Source organism: Myotis brandtii, unplaced genomic scaffold (genome assembly GCF_000412655.1).
Source record: "Myotis brandtii unplaced genomic scaffold, ASM41265v1 scaffold112, whole genome shotgun sequence".
In the NCBI taxonomy this organism is placed as follows: Eukaryota; Metazoa; Chordata; class Mammalia; order Chiroptera; family Vespertilionidae; genus Myotis; species Myotis brandtii.
This window is the reverse complement of record NW_005353838.1, coordinates 8,633,556-8,651,143: the sequence shown is the minus strand read 5'-3', so window position 1 is coordinate 8,651,143 and position 17,588 is coordinate 8,633,556. Positions and strand designations below refer to the sequence as shown.

General features: G+C 38.6%; 1 long non-coding RNA gene across 2 annotated transcripts in view; it reads right to left on the bottom strand.

The window, feature by feature from the left end:
* The window catches only part of LOC106727478, a 37,320-nt gene extending 26,643 nt beyond the window's left edge, over positions 1-10,677 (bottom strand). The window contains exons 1-3 of one of the 2 annotated variants that reach the window (XR_001363692.1): positions 10,579-10,677; positions 4,573-4,654; positions 3,567-3,678 (exon numbers count right to left, since the gene is read on the bottom strand). This is a non-coding gene — a long non-coding RNA (uncharacterized LOC106727478). The remainder of the gene's footprint in view (positions 1-3,566; positions 3,679-4,572; positions 4,655-10,578) is intronic. The other variant, XR_001363694.1, reaches the window with a different exon arrangement.
* Positions 10,678-17,588: the final 6,911 nt, after the last annotated feature.

Genomic DNA, 17,588 nt, shown 5'->3' with positions numbered 1-17,588 from the left:
GCCTCTAGTAGTTTTATAAACTCCAAAATACTAATTTAACCAAAATTAGTGGGGCAAGACTCAGGGTGGTGTAAGAGAGCTAAGTCCTCTCTGTCAGAGTCGCAGTCAAAGGTGGTGAGTAAAACTGACCACTCAGGAGAGCGCCACACACTCTTATTTAGAAGTTGTGGAAGTCATACCAAATAACAAACAAACAAATGAGCCAAAAGAGCTGAAAGCAGTTGAAGGGTGGAGAACAGGTCTTTATTACATAGTCAATGAGACATTTCTTCTTCATGGAAAACTCTTACCTAAAGATGAACATCAATTCTGATATTCTATTACAAAGTGCCTTAATTCTGTACTTTAAAAAGTAGATTATCATGTTCTTGTTAAGCATTTAATATCAAAAGGTAAAGAAATTCCTCCCATCCTACCCACTTCATCACAGGCCTGCCAAGTCCTCTATGCCAAGATGAATGGACCAGACTAGACACTCCACTGGCCTGAATAAAATATATACTATCTCTAAGCTGCCAATGGATTCTTTCAAAAGTTCCTGGGCCAGTTATTTGAAATATGAGAATGTTTTTTTTCTGCATTACCCCTATCCCAGGAGATATGTTTTAGATGATTACTTATCACAGGATTATGGATTCTGCTCCTGTGGACTGAAGGTTCCTCGACTCCTTGGGTCGAGGAGGAGGGAGATTGGATGGGGGGAACAATAAGTTAGATGTAGGTTATTGTTAAGACTGAGCTTTTGTGTTGGATGGTGGGTTCATGGGTACTTATTCACAAAATTATATTTATGAAAAAGTAAACAATAAAAACAGGACCATTGATAAGAATATGTCATGAACCAAAAATTATTAACTCATTTCTACATACCAGAAACCCAATGGAGACAAAAAAATCTATTAACCCAGAATCCTGCTTAGCTCATGATAATTCAGATGGCACATTGCCTATATATTCATCCATTACGTGCAATGAATATTTATTAAATATCTCCTAAGAAGTAAGGCATTAAATAGGTCCTAGGGTTACAGTAATAAATAAAGGTAGGGCCCAAGACCTGTGGGTATTAGAGAATCACCTTTATCTTTCAGAATTCAGAAATTATATTTAAATATTTAGACAATTTCAAATGTTTTTAAAACATTCACACAGCAGTTCCCTCAAACATCTCATATAATTATTAACAAAAAGGAAGGCAACAGTAAAATGGATTAGGAAAGTGTGTGTGTGTGTGTATATATATATATATTATTGTTGACACTTGTGAAAGTAGATTTAATTGGAAGTTCCAAAAAAGTCCAAGCAATTTTGATAATGCTGGTCCTTCCCTTTCCCTTGACACGCATGCCCTTGAGCACCGCTTTAAGCTTATTAGTCAAGATTAGGGACATATTTAGGTCATAGATATAGTGGTACATGTTAATACTGAAAAAATAATTAAAGTCTCTAGATTCTCTCCATAAAGCAATATTTTCCCATTATTTCTTGATTCTTCATTTTTTACACACATTCTTTTCCAGGGTTTCTCTCTAGTTCTCTTGAGTTGCTTTCTTTCATTCTAAAAATATATCTGAGTGCCTTGATTACAAAACAAGTTTTAGCCCAGAGGTATTCTGGTTTAAACCATACTCTCCACAGCTCACAGGCCACACACACACTCACCCCACATACACCTGACAGCTGCACAGTCAGCAGTCTCAGACCTGAAGTTCATGGTCATACATCAGGGCCAAGGCTTCACATGGGCTCATTCAGAGAAAATATACTAACCCTGAAGTTACAACTTTGCCAGGGGCTGGGACCGCAGGTAGGTGATGCCTGGTTCCTGGCCTCCAAACTCATAACCTCATCCCCCAGAATAACAATGCTATAGGAAATAGCAAGGTAGTTAGAGGGAAGAGCGAAGAGGAAAATTTCTCATTATTTGAGAAACACTAACATAGCACTTACTCTTTGCCAGCTCTGTTCTAAGTGCTTTACAAATATTAACCTGTGAGGTAGATACTATTATTCACATTGAAACATGAAAAGATGGAGGCCAGAGAGGTTAAGTAACTTGTCTAAGATCACACAGCTACAAGATGATGAATTTGATCCAAGCAGTCTGGCTCCAGAGTCTGTGCTCCTAATTATGACTCTCTGCAACCTCCTTGAGCCTACTCTCTACCTTTCTAATCCTGCGATAATTAATAATCTGTTTTCATTATCGAAGTAATAGAGAGTGTGGGTGGGGAAAGGGCTTGGGCTAAGCCCAGAATCTACCTTTCCAGGCAAGCAGAGGAGCAGAAGCTAGAACAGGGGAGTCAGGGAAGGAGGGTGTGGGTTCAAGATCTGTAGAGTGAGAATCTGGTTCTCCCTGGCCAGACATGCTTGGGGATGGATAATGCTGGTAGCCAATGTGGAGAGAGGTGATTCCAGGCCTGGAGGCCATTCATAAATAGGAAATAAGCCAGAAGTAGAGGTTAAAGTCTGTCTGAACTGATAAGAGGACTCTGTGGATGGAGCACATTGGAAAATGAGCCAAATCACTGTCATCAGAGAAGCATATAAATAGCATTAAGACCTTGGCCTCTTTTCCCATTCAACTCAGTGAATGTTCATAAAGGCCTACTGTGAGGAAAGGATCACATTAGACAGAATAAAATAAGGATATGGCCCAGACTTTTCTCATCTCGATGAGCCTTTACATTGAACTTGACTGTGGGCGTGATAGGCATGAGATGTTTGGAGGGGACCTCAGCCACCAAGGCCCCTTGAGAGCGCCGTCAGCACAGTCTGCAAGACTGAGAGCAGCAGGGCTTCTGGGAACCTCCACCAGATGGAGGGAAAAATAAATGGGGGCGGGGGGGAGGGGAGCAAAGCAGCCAATATTAGTCAAGATAAAAGAAATCCACAATAGAAGGTCAGCCACTCTAAGAATAACTGCCCTGCAAAAACAAAACCAGGCCAAATATAACGTCTCCTACCCCAGCCAAAAGCATCTGCCTTTTGAAGTTAGTGTTATGTTCCGGCTTTGTTTTGTGTTTTTTCTCCTTTATCCCCTAAAGGTTCTTCTAAGGTAGGCCATTCTCTGTGAGAAGATATATGTGAACAAGGTTTCATTTGACATCTGTTTTCCAACTATTAAATTTGAGGTGGTTATTTTTAGAATAAAAGACCATTTAAGAAATAATTAGGTGCCCATAGATGACACAGACTAGATAGTTTTAAAAAATTTTAGGGTTATGTCTAAAATAATTCAGACTGATTGAAAAGTAGGAGAAAATAAGTTAGATTTGAAGTTTATTAAAATGACCAAATATTTAAAAATCAGCAATATAATGTATCTGCGTGCACCTCAATTTCCCCATTTGCATGCTGTACTGCCGTTTGCAAAACATGGCTCCCCTGACCCTCCCAGCCCCCGAGCCTGGGAGCCAGCTTGAGCAGTTGGGTTTCCGGGAGTGGTGATGTGGTGATGGATTTGCTATGATCCACCCTCACCCTTTCTCCTGTTTCCACCCATGATGAATGGACACCATTACAAGATGGTGACTGGGGTTAGGAGTGCACCTGGGAGAGCTCACCTCCAAGGGGGAATCAAACGCTAGACCTTGGCCTCTTTCGTGTGATGCTTTACCCCGACTGAACCAATCAGAAAAATAAGGATGCTTATCACTGGCTTGCCAAATGGAAGTGCTGTGAGAATGTATTTTTTAAAAAGAAGGAGAAGGATGAAGAAAGATGTTAGACGCTTTGCTTTCACAGTAAAAAAGCTTTACTTTCAAATGCCAGCTAATATTACTATAAATCAGGAACTGAGGCAATGGCATAAAAGCTGTTTCTGTAAGTCAACAACTGGCTAGAGACTACATGTGTCTACAAAATAGGTTTCGTAAGATCATGCTTATTTTAGAAACATCAATACTAAAACAGCAGTAACGGAAAGTGTTTTTCCCCTTAGTTTAAGCACTGCTTGAATATGCATTATACCCAGCCAAGCAATAACTGAACAAATTCCTTTCTTAAATGTCCCCAAGTTCAAGTATATGGCTTCGAGCACACCACAAGCTTTATAAAACAGCCTAGCTTTAAGTGTGCAATAATCGCTCATTTCCTGGCCATTAATTCAGACATCATGCAATCAGTCAAAGACATCCATTTTCCTCTGCTGCTATTTTGGGGACTGCTGCCCTATTGTCATCCCTGCCTGAGACCCCTGACTTAGTCGTCTTTTAATTAGAGCCACCAAGAATGACAGGCGGAGCCAGCCTACTGAGGGTGATCCATCACATGGCTCATTTTGCTCCCTGGCCTCGTAAATGACAGTGTATAAACAGGACATCTTGGATATCAAGATAGCTGCTTAAGGAAACAGAAGAACAAATGGTGACCACCTTGTAAGCTCCTTCCCTGTGATTATAAGCTCTAGTCTAGGGCTGTATTTACTGACACAGTATTTTGATTAATCATCCAAATAAACTTTACCAATGATGATGCTATCGAAGATGTTTTCTCTAAGCTTGCCCTTAAACAAACTGATGTCATAACCTAACACTTGTCCAAGGCATTGATTCAGACCAGTATACTTACACTGAGCAATTGGGACAATTTTTAATGGAACTGCTTTTTAGCTAAATCCTTTCCATGTTGGTCAACAGCTATAGTCCCAGTCCTAGAAAATAAAATAAAAAAAATCAACTCAATACTGGTAGGCTCTTTCTTTGTCATTACAGAAAGCACTACAAATTAGCCTACAGATTGTTACTATTCAATTATATTTTCCAGGTAAAGTTAAAGGAGTTCTTTATGCCTGATTCAATATAACCTTATTATTACAGAGAGAAGATATATAAGACCCAAAGTTATGTTAGGCTGGAACTCAACTCTATACCTATGTGGTGAGCCAGAGAAATGGAGTCTGGAAGTGATGAAGGTCAAGAGGTAAATACTTGGTACTACCTTCCTGGGCTCAATGATTTGCCCATGTCTGGGAAGGTGCATGAAGTTTTGGTCCTCACACTCAATATCTATATATGGCCAGAAAGTTAGATGAAAGGCAACTAAAATAATCATGTGGATGAAGCAGTTTTCATAAAAAAGAAGACTTAAAAAGTTAAGACTCCCTACCCAATAAAGTCTAAAAGGGAAACTGTATTAATGCCTGTGAAATTAAGATAAATAATGAGTAGGCTACCATGATATACTTGCTCATCAAATCCAAGAGATCAAATTCAGATAAAATCCAGCCAACCAGGGCATTTCACATTAACCCAAAACTTGCAGAACCTCCAAACAAGGGCCTTGGAATTTGTATTTTAACAAATGTCTCAGATGGTTCTTATGCTTAGGCAAATTTGGAAATAACTAAAAGTAGAGGCTGCAAACTCCTGGGATGAGCAATATTCATTGCAAAAATGTTCTCACCTGTCCTGCTGTTTGTCTTACATGTGCCAATTATCAGTACACAGGACAGCTCGGATCCCCCCAGAGCATGGCTGGGGCTATTTATGGATAACGCAACTGACCCAGAGCTCACCAGCCTCTTCAGCCCAGGGAGACAATAAAGGTTCAAGCAACAGTGTTTGACTGTGATGAGCTCAGCCTCCTTCAAAATGCACCTATGGTTTCCCGAAGTTCTCGCACAGGAACATGATCATTTGAAGTCTTCTTCTCAAGCCACAGGCCATTGAAGGCAGTCACCACAGGGCAGCTGCAGCTCCTGGTGGCCTCCTGGGTTCCCCTCCCCCCCCTCTCTCTCTCAATGCCCTTCTCTAAAGCCCTATCCTTCCTTCAGACTTCAGGACCACAATGGCTGGAGGAAGGGGCTGGGACTTGTGCTACATTCCCATTCCTGGGTTTACTTTTCCAGGACTGCACTGCTAAAGGCAATCCCCCTAAAAGGACTCGATTTTTACCTGCTTGTCAAAAAATTTATTTTCATATTCACAAGTATCACATTAGGTAATATTCCCAAGCACATAAAAGATATTTTTAAATATGTTTATTTTTCAATTACAGTTGACGTTCAATATTGTTTTATATTAATTTCAAATATACAGCATAGTGGTCAGACCATTATATAACTTACAAAGTGATCCCCCGATAATTTTTGCACACATCTGGCACCATGAAAAGTTATTACAATATTATTGACTATATTCCCTATGCTGTACTTTATATCCCATGACTATTTTGTGACTGCCAATTTGTACTTCGTAATCCCTTCACCTCTCTCACCCAGCCCCCTAACCCCCTGGCAACTCTCAGTTTGTTCTCTATATCTATGAGTCTGTTTTTATTTTGTTTGTTCATTTATTTTGTTAAAAGAGAGAATTTAAAAAAAAACATATCTAGAATATAAATTGTTTTGTCAAATTTCAGCTTGATGGCATTTGAAATACAGAATCAGTCAAATGATGGGGCTTCTGCATCCTAGGAACCACTGGGGAAAGAGCATGCCTTTCCTGGCACTTGCATAAGCCAACAGCAAATGGAAGACATTTACAGCTTAATGAATATGGTACGTAGCTGTTTCTAAAATGTACTTGCATTTCAATAATCTGTATTAAGTGAATATGTTCTAAGTAAGAGCTCAATTGAACTAGAATCATAAATACAACTGCTTCACAAACCAAATCCAAAGCTCCAAAGGTTTCAGGTGAGTGTAGAACCTTCATTAGTCTGAGTCAAATTTGATCCCTTGTTTTTTGGTCATTTCACTGCTTGCTAAAACTGTCAACAAAATGGGGGTTTAATGGGGGGGGGGATGAGGACACATTTGTAATACCTTAACTAATAAAGAATTAAAAAAAACTGTCAACAAAAGGCAGAGGAAAGACCCCAAATCAATCAATGACAGATGTTGATTTGCTACATAGAGAACCCTACAGTCTGAAAAGTCTGGAAGGACCCCTTCCTGGGTAATGTAGACCAAGAGAAGTTTCTGCTGGGCAAAACATTCTCATATGCTAAACAAGTGCATCAACGGTAGACATTCTGTTTACAACTTAATTAAGTTTACTTACTAGTCAACATCAGGGTCAATTTACTACAGCCACGTGACTCCTCAAGAGAATTACATGAGTTTCATAAAGGGAAAAGAAGTCATCGCCACAGAGCCACTCCCCTGCTCAACCTGTTATCTTCAAAACACATATTGCCCTCATGTGATGAGTGTGTAGGTCTTTGATAATGATAATTCTCCTACTCAGATGCTTGCCCAGGATTGGGGTGTGCTCACCCTATCACTTCTGTTTCTCCATATGATTAAAGTCTGGCCACTGTGATGTGGATCTTTATTTAGAAAAGGGAATAGTTCTCTAAAGATGTCAGCCCTAGTCATAGGTACTGATCAACCACTTTTCATTATTCAACATTTTGTACCACAAGACCCTTTTCAAAATAAATTATGAGACAATATATTTGTTCATCTGGTGTGTTTTGGGTCCTAGACATACATCAATGTTATTCTCTTTTCCCCCTTCAATTCATTGGATAATAGATCTTAGTGTTGAAATGCTTCTTTCAATTAAACTTGCAGTAGATCTAAAGATTCAGGATTGTAAACTCATTACAATGGGAGTAACATAGGAGAACAATACCATTGCTGGTGGCCCTGGGTACCCAGATGTAAAGGGGGGATTCCTTATAACAAGTTTCAAATTTAATCTTTGTGTGAGAGGATTCAATTCCTATGAAGAAGACAGAATCAAACATCAAAATGCAATAAAAGGAACTCTGAGCATGTAAAATCAGTAGTGGTGAAATATTTAATAAAAGCCAAATATTGGACTTGGGGAAGAAGACTTTGTTTCTATTGTGACCTGTTGGGGGTGAAATGGAACCCCCAGTCCTACGTTGAGCCAAACAACAGAAAGTGGCCACATAATCCAGCTCAGACTGTGGTGAAAGACAAGCTTGGGGGGTTGGGGGAGGAAGGGAGGAGTGTTCATTCCCAGACTATTTTACCTGATTATTTAAGCCCAACAACTAGGGTTGCCCTATTTAGCAAATAAAAATACTGAATGCCAATTAAATTTGAATTTTGGATAAGAAATAATTTGTTAGTATAAGTATGTCCCATACAATACTTGAGATATACTAAAAATATATTCTTTCTTTATCTGAAATCCAAATTTAACTGGGCATACTATAATTTGTTTTTGTTAATTCTCATCCAATGATATTTTTTCATTGATTTTTAGGGAGAGTGGAAGAGAAAGGGAAAGACAGAGAGAAACATCGATGTGAGAGAAACACATCAATTGGTTGCCTCTTGCACAAGCCCCTACCAGGGCCCAGGCCAGGGAGGAGCCTGAAACCAGAATCCAACCTGGGACCCTTTGGTCCACAGGCTGATGCTCTATCCACTGAGCCAAACCAGCTAGGGCTGGGCATACTATAATTTATCTGTTAACTCCACCAGTTCACTGCCACAAAAGGAGACCACATTTGAGTCTAAGATAAGAAACAAAATTTGAACTAATTTGTCTGGTTCAATATTACCTGAAGACCAAGAGTCCTAAAGCAGAGAGCAGAGATTTGGTACAAAAGAAAACCTCTTGTTTTTTCCTTAAAATAGAAGGACATTGCATGTTGTGATGGTGGTTTTACTTTTGTTAAATTTCCTTGAGTTCATATAAAATCATAATCCTTTGCATTTGTAGTAGCCTGGGGAAATAAGAATGTCATCCCTATGGGAGTTTATGTGCATTTCTAACAAGACTACAGTGACAAAGGACTAAGTACATACCACAGTTGTATTTAACAAGGGAAAATAGGATTGTCAGTGTGGCCCTTATGATTCGAGATGGGCAACCTTAAGGTGGGTTTATTTATTGTTTGGGGTTTAAGGTTTGGTGTGTCTGTGGAAATGTGTGCATTTGAGAGTGCCTCTGTTATAATAAGGTAAATCTCAGAGACGCATTGAACAGTGCACTGATAAAAACAAATTATTTTAAAAATTCATGATAAAAGATTTATATGTATTTTTTAGAATGCAGAATACATATATCTCTTTTTATAAATAGCAACCTGTAAGGACACAGAACACATTTATTAACTTGTACTAAAAATACCAAGGTGACTCAAGATCAAAAGTTATCATATATAATTCATTCCCAAATACACCGACTATCTTTGAGACGAAGGAAATTACCCAGCCACCTACTATACTTCTTGGATATTCTGATGTTTTTTAACATATATAAAATCCTCTTCTTTCTCATTATGCACAGGAAATCAGAAACTGATTCCAAAGTAAAAGATTGAACTTCTTTATTACACACATTAGTCTCTCTTTATTTATCTAGAAATCTCTTAAGCACAAGAACGTCTCTTTGTTTTTTATGTCCCTGCAACCGGGCAGTGCCTGACTCACCATAGATGCTCAGGAATTATGCTCAGTGGATGAATCAATGATTCCAACAAGATTTTTTGGAAAATAATTCAATACTAAAAGGTGTCAACTGCCTTTTAGCATAGGTTTTATTGGGTAAGACTTGAAATGAGGTATGTGTGTTTTTTAATCTCCATAGTTGGGGTCTAAGAAAAGTGACGTCAAGCCCTAACTTGGCTTTAGCTTCCAGCCCTAAGACCTCCAAAAGGCGCGCTGGCTTTCTCTGCATCCAGGAAGGGCCCCGTTTGCTTCTGCGGGAGCAGAGCAGCAGAGATTCCTGCATCTGTTCGTGTCTTCAAGGAGCCTGACCATGAAAGCAGGCAGCTTACTTACCAGCTCTTGTTACAAATACCATTCTATCAAAAAAAACCAAACACGTTATTTTTATTCCTTTATAATCTAACTCCAAATAAAATGAAATATATAAAAAATGAAATATAAATTAAATGTGAATTTCTTCCATAGCACAGTGATAATAACGCTGTTGTGTCAGTGGCACACTGCAGATAAAGAACAGGGAATGAAATAAACCATGGGCCTCTCTACCCACACCTGCATTACTGACGCCTTCGTAAAAGACAAGGGAGAAAGGACAGAGTATTACGCACTCAGCACCATATTGGAAAGCATTATGTACTCATTTTACAAATGAAGGAACTGACTTTGCAAAACTAGGAAGCAGCAGTGCTAAGATTTGAACCCAGGTCTGACTGATGCCGAATGCTGCACTTTTGCTAAGGTATCATGATGTTCCCCCTACACCAAGGGCAGATGGCTTGCAGCAGCCCATCACTGCTACTGCCTAGTCAATTAGTACACATAGCTGACTATGAGTGGATAAGGGGTGTCATTGCCTATTTGAAAGGACAGCAGATAATTCTATTCTTTTATGGAATGAGAAGTGCCAAAGTTAGGATGAATCAGTTCTCACTAAAAATTTCAATGGAGCACACAAGATCAGATTAGTACAAAAAGAATAAGATACATGACTTCTTTCATTGTTAAATTTGGATTTCTGTCCTCTGCATTTTTCATGCTAGCTTGCTGAAACATCAAGGTTAATGTCTCAGGAACCTTCCAATTCCTCAATGACCTTTATCCCAATTATCCTTCCATACAACACCTGCTTCAGAAAAATTAACCTTCAAAATTCCCCTAAAATGGAATTTTCCCAAAGATCTGTATCCCATTCCACTCACTTCTTGAGTTAAATATGCTCAAATGTCCATGCTGTCACAAAGGGTAAGATTTCCTTCTTTTTTATGGCTGAGTAGTATTCCATGGTGTAAATGTACCACAGCTTTTTTATCCACTCATCTACTGATGGGCACTTGGGCTGCTTCCAAATCTTAGCTGTTGTAAATAATCTGCAATGAACATAGAAGTGCACGTATTTAAAGCTGATACAAGTCATCTAGAATCTAATTCTACTCAATGGCACACAGAAACAATGGGAATGCATGTATAGACAAGATTGTCTGTGAGTGCATTATTGTTGAAGCTGGGCAATGAGCACAGGGAGCTCACTATAGTATTCTCTTTGAATTTTTATATGTTTAAAATTTGGCATAATAAAAAGTTTTTTAAGTACCATATGTAAATAGTCTAAAGTAAAAGAGAAATCAAGATCTGGACATGTGAGCTAAAAATAGATGTCATGTAAAGAGCGAGCAGAGTTGGTAAAAGCTACAACTCAGCTTAAAGAACAACATTCTAAAACTCTATGCAAGAAGTTAATAAGAAAATAATGTGTGATAAGACATGTTTGATGAGACATAAATAATCAATCATACAATAAGGCCATGAAGTTCCTGGAGCTGGAAGAGGAAAGCAATACACGGACCACAAGGCAACATGTACCCAACTAGAGCAGAAGAAGAAACTGGAGACCTCAGTCTGGAGAAAATAGTTAGCAAAGAGAAATAGAAGAACAATGAGGATCTGAAACCAGGAAACAGACAGTGACGTGAAGACGATGGGACAAGTTATAGAGATAATTCATAACAACAGTTGGCAGTACTTGATGTTGGGATGAGAAAGAAAGAGGAGCCAAAGATGGCTCAATTCAGTACAACAAATATTTACGGAGCTTGTCTCAGTAAACATTTACATGGTCTCAAAGACCTGCAGTCTAATTGAAAAGCTAAATAATTAAAACAATTTACTATATACAAGTGTTTTATAACAGACATTAGCATGAAAGTTGTAGGAGATCACAGACGAAGGAGCAACTATATAGATGGTGATATTAACTGAGATGGGGAAACACTGGAGGAACCGCAGGTTAGAAAAGACTGTAGAATTTAAGATGCTTATGGGACATCCAGTTGAATAGGTTCAATAGGAGGTTAGACATAGAGTTCATATATCAGCATATAGCCAACGACTTTTAAAATAAATGGATTAGCTAAGTGTGTTGGAAGACAATTTTTAAAATGCCATCTTTATACTTTGGGCCTATAGATATAATTTGATTTTATCAACATCTTCATCAAGTTAAAAAAATTTTATTTAAATCTTGCCTGAATGCTAAGTAAACAAACTTCCAATTTAATGCTACTATAAAGATTTGCCTAAATCATCTGAACCTAATGTCAAATTCCCTGATGCACCATTTAAGTGCATCATTTAAGATAAATTAAAACAACTTCTTTGTAAATGCTTGCCTCACTGCACTTATCAGTATAGATATAAAACAGCAGCGTGATAATGGCTACCTTCAATGAAAAAAATGTTACTTCAAAAATGGAAATGCAATAAATCTTTGTTTTAAGGGCTATGTAACAGAAGACAAATGCAGCTCTGAATGGCAGTAATTTTCCAAATGAAAACAAATCATATTTCTCTTTAGAAATGTTTGTACTCAATTTCTGAATGCCCTGTCTTAGAATTTATTGTTTTCTTGCAAAGTAGGAAATTGTGAAACTGTCTCTAAAGTTCATTTATCAATTGGTCCAAATATATGCATAGAGCAATGACTCTGAAGTGTCTGCAACATTTGCTATGTATGGTTAAGCTGTAACACACAATTTTCAACATCAGTTGACGTCATCAAGAACTCAAAAAGCAAAAAGTGCCATATGGCATAAAGTTCATACTTATAGAAACAAGGGACTACACCATCTACTATTTTTTTATGAGTGTGATTTATTTATTACACTTGAACTATGTGAGTCATACTGGAGAAGCAATTTTTGAAATGTATGGTGCCATAAGCTAGTCTGCAGGGAAATCTTCTGGATTTTAACTTATATTTATAAAAGAAATTTGATAGGAATTTTTTAAAATTTGACAATCATAAAAACTTACTGTTCATGAATTATAAATCTGAAACATTACCAAAAGATCAATGAAAAATAACTTATCAACCACAGCTAGAGAAAAGAACGAATTATCTTTCTATAAAAACTATTACAAATTGTTATGTTAAGAAGTGGCCGTCTACTATTTAATCACCACAATTATTTTCTTAGGTTGAGAAAGAAATCCCATATTACCAATATACAATATATAAAATTTAAGCAGGCTATGAGATATCATTGAACATTTGCATATGAACTTCTTTAATTTATTAGAAAACATAAGAAAAATTCTTAGGATGAGCCATTTTCATCTTATACCTGTCTGCAGATAGTGAGAAATGAAAGGCGATATTCTCCAAAGTAAGCTCGCCAACTTGAACAATGAACTAAAGGTGAGTAATGGTACAGATGGAAAGGTTTATTTACTAGTAACTACCACCTCACCCAGATATGGCATGGAAGGCTGCCTGGAGACCCCCACCCCCTGGAATGCACGTTTTTGTTTTTATCTACGCAACGTGCATGATACAGTACATGACTAAACATAATCCGACTTGATTTGTGCCGCGGTGATTCTCCAAAGAACAAATCTGTAAAATGACAACGTGTGAAAGCTTAACACCGTGATAGAAAATGGCAGTGGCACGGTTCATATCTTAAACTGACAGACTGATGGTGATTATTGCAAGGACAATGCCCTGCATATGTCAAACGATTTGCAAATAATTTATGTCACCTTCCCCTCCATTATTGTTTTTGCAGAGGACATAAACTGTGTCACCAATATTAAACTGTCTGCAAAAAGAGCCGAGCTCAGCTCTCTCCTCTCTGACAAAGCAGAGCCATCTGCACCCAGACAAACATGCATATGGCCATCATTTGTCCAACATCTTACACAGTGTGAAGGTTTTTTACTTGAAATGCCAACCTGGTGGCAGATGATGTATGTGTTTCCTCAGTCCTGTGATTACCAGGCCCGCGCGCCGCGCCGCGCTCTCACCTCATCAGTTCCACAAGCTGCGCTGCAAGGTGCGTGAGGCATTTGCAGCAAGATGGCTTCTGACACGCCACGGCGCAGGCGGCCTGGTGTGAATATCCGGCTCCAGATTTTGTTCCAATCGGGGTCAAAGTCTGACCCGCCGAAATTGGTGTGGGTAGAGATTTAGGACTGAAAAACGGCCATTTGAAAACTGGAATGAATATATTTTGATAAAGGGGAAAGCAGAGGGCGTTCGCTATCCCCCGCTTAACTGCTGTGCCAGATGCCTTGGAAATGGCCCGAGCATTGTTCCTCTGGAAGAGGATGCCGAGGAAGGCGTACTGGTTAGCCCCAGTGGTAAATAGGAAAGGTTACACCTGCAACTAGAAGGTGTCATTAGTTTGGGGGATTTGCCAGTACTCTCGACGAGAGTAGAGGGAATTGTCACCCCTGCAAAATGACATAACAAGGCAGCTCTCCTACAGACCTGTAGCAAGGTTTATAGGGACACTTAAGTAGGATTTTCTTTTATGTATGTGTGTGCATGTGTGTGTGTGTGTGTGTGTGTGTGTGTGTGTGTGTGTACAGAGGATATGCGACCCTAAAATATAATTTCAAAACTATGAAGCTCTTTTCTTTTTAAGAGCTCTGCAGAATCCAGGCATGTGATCCAAGGCAGAATGCATTATTTTTTCTCTTCCTGTGAGCCTCTGTTTTTATTGGGGAGGGAGAAGAAGCAATAGAGGAGAACTGAGTTTAAAATTGTCCCAAAGGGATCTGTTTAGACATCAAATAGCTTTTACAAAACCACACATTTTGATGAGTTACGTGTAAATTCATTAGAAACATATGGACTTAGTTTCCTATAAAATTCACATGGACATAAAATATCTCCCCGAGCTCCTTTATTCAGTGACGGGTGGTCGAGGGACTAGAAGAAGACATGTGATACTTAGTTCTCGTCTTCTGTCATAAACAAAACACTTTTCAAACATGGACTTTGAAAATTCAACCAAATACCTAATTTTATTCTCTCCCCCCCACACACACACACTGATTTTTAGAGAGAATGGAAGGGAGGGAGAGAGGGAGGGAGGAAGGGGGATGAGAGAGAGAGAGAGAGAGAGAGAGAGAGAGAGAGATGAGAGAGACACATTGATTGGTTGCCTCCTGCATGAGCCTGACCGGCCTAGATTGAACCTACAACCCAGCTACGCATCCTTGACCGGGTATCGAACCTGAGACCCTTTGGTTTGTGGGCTGACTCTCTAACCACTGGACAACACCAGTCAGGGCCAAAATACATAATTTTAATTAAAAGAAATAATTGCTCAAAATTAATTTATTAAGAAAAACGTCTCTGTACTTGCCAAATTGAAAACGTATCCCACCTAGGAGCAGTTATGCTTATGGGAGTGAGTGAAATGTAAGCCATCAAGACCATCTTAATAGTGACTCAATGTGATATGATTTCCAGAAACTGAATTCTCTCGATTGAAAATAACAGGCAGTTAACATTGTTTCCATCAATATTTGCCACTTCTGATTACCTGCAGTTCTTTCAATTAATGACAAGAGGGATGAAAATGGAACAGACATATGTTAATAATAAAATTATAGAAAAACAAGCATGATGGATTTTGTGAACTGACATTTGGGGAGTTTGTAAAATGTGGCCAGCAGCCCCTTAGGAACTTACCTTGACAAGTTTAATTTACATGTTTTTAAATGAGCATTGTCAAGGTTGGCAGAGCTAAATAACATTCAGTTTACCCCTCCTCCAGGCTTTTTGTTCTCCTACACCTTAAAAATATCAATGATATGGTTATTAAAGGTCTCTTTTATGCACAGAAGATTTTTGAGAGACTCATTAAATTAGAATTATGAAAATTTAGTCTTTTATTTTTTAAATATATTTTTATTTATTTCAGAGAGGAAGGGAGAGGGAGAGATAGAAACATCAATGATGAGAGAGAATCATTGATTGGCTGCCTCCTACACGCTCCCGCAACCCAGGCATGTACCCTGATGGGGAATCGAACCTGTGACTGCCTGATTCATAGGTTGATGCTCAACCACTGCAGGGCTAATGTCTTTTAAAACTGTCAATGGGGGGAAAAGGAGATACATGTAATACTTTCAACAATAAAGAATTTTTTAAAAAGAGAGATGTCATATACAAAAATAAATAAATAAATACAAATAAAACTGCCTACTGGACCTTTCCATTTGGATGTCCAACACAGCATATCTGAAACTGGCCTCCAAATTGTTAATGTCTCATGAATTGCTTTTCTATTAATTATACCTTTTCTCCCATTGAGGCTCAAAGTCTTTAATGCTACTTTCTCCTTCACCACATCTGATTAGCTATCAGCCCTGTAAACTTTCCCTTTCCAGTTCTTATCAGATCTGCCCCTTTATTTACTTTTCCTTGGCAATGTTCCTGACCCAAGTACTCATGACCTCAACTCAAATTAATGAAAAGGCCTTTCATGCTTGTTTCCTACCTCCAGGAGGCAGATGACACATCACTTCCTGATCAATCCTTCTCAATAGCCAATCTAATCATATCTTATTTTTCACTCCAATAAGAATAATATTTGGGATTTGTGGAATACTTAAAAATCCACAACGCACTTTCGCATTCATAAATCTGTTTGATCTTCACACCAAGCCTGTGAGGTGGGCTGAACAGGTATGGACATTTCTGTTTTGTAGATGAGGAAGCTAAAACTTGGAGAGGCACTTGCCTGCGGCTGTACATAGCTACCAATTGGAGCAGAAGTCCAATCCCAGAGCAATTTCCATTACACTATTCTGTCTAGGGTAACTGCATGTTGCCTAAATGTAGAAATTGCTTAAGTACACTCAAGGCCTACTGCAATCAAGTCCAAATTTACACTTATAAGTTTATGCTTCATGGCTACCCTACAGAAATCTTCTGATCCAACTGCATTGATTTACCTATCGTTCAAAAATGTGCAAGGCACTCTTTGCTCCTACTGTGAGCTTCTAATAAAAGTCATCCCCTATTCAAAGTCTACCTACCTACCTTTTAAAATGCAATTTTTACCTTCTCCATGAAGCTTTCTAAAACCATTCCATTAAATGTCAATAATTCTTTCACATGTTTAAACTCGGGGTAATTTTTTTTAATACTAATTTGTTCCTCATCCCCTTCTGAGGCAATACCCTCTGGGGATTCCATTTGATGACCATGCATATCAGGTGATCTTTCCACTCACTGGTGGGAACACAAAATGACTTCCAGTCCTTTGTGAGCTCTAAAGATCGTTTTGCTTGTTCTTTTCCAGTAGTTCTTTTTGTATTTATAAGTCATTCTTTATTCTCTTCTGGAATTAGAACAACTACACCACTAGTTCTTTCCTGAGTCTTGGTAGTGTCTTCATATCCATGTGATGATCAACACTCAGTTGAAGTCTCGTAGCAGAACCCTCTACAGCTCTCTCGAGTTCTCTCTCTATGCAGTTATCTCATCTCTAGTGTTCTGCTTTGTGAATTCTAGCCGCCTTAGTCTTCTCAAACTCTGAACCCTTGTTGTCTCAACTCAGGGAACCTCCTGGGCTGCTTGGTTCCCCTCTCCTGTGCTACAGCCTGGACATGCTCTCTAAGCAGAAGCTGGAATAATGAAGGACTCACCTTGTTTCTCTTCATGCAAGGATCATTATTCGGAACTATTGTTTCAGTCTGAACCATTGTTTCCTAAATTTTGTCTGGTTTCTTTAGTTATTTAAAGCAGAAGAATAAATCCAGTCCCTGTTACTCTCATCATGACAGGAGGTGGACATCCTTAGATAGCATTCTGAAATGTAAACATTGCTCTAGAAGTCAGAGTAAAAATAAACCTTTCTTATTTGGAATTGCAAAAATAAAAATAAACAAAAAAACAACAAAAATAAAAATT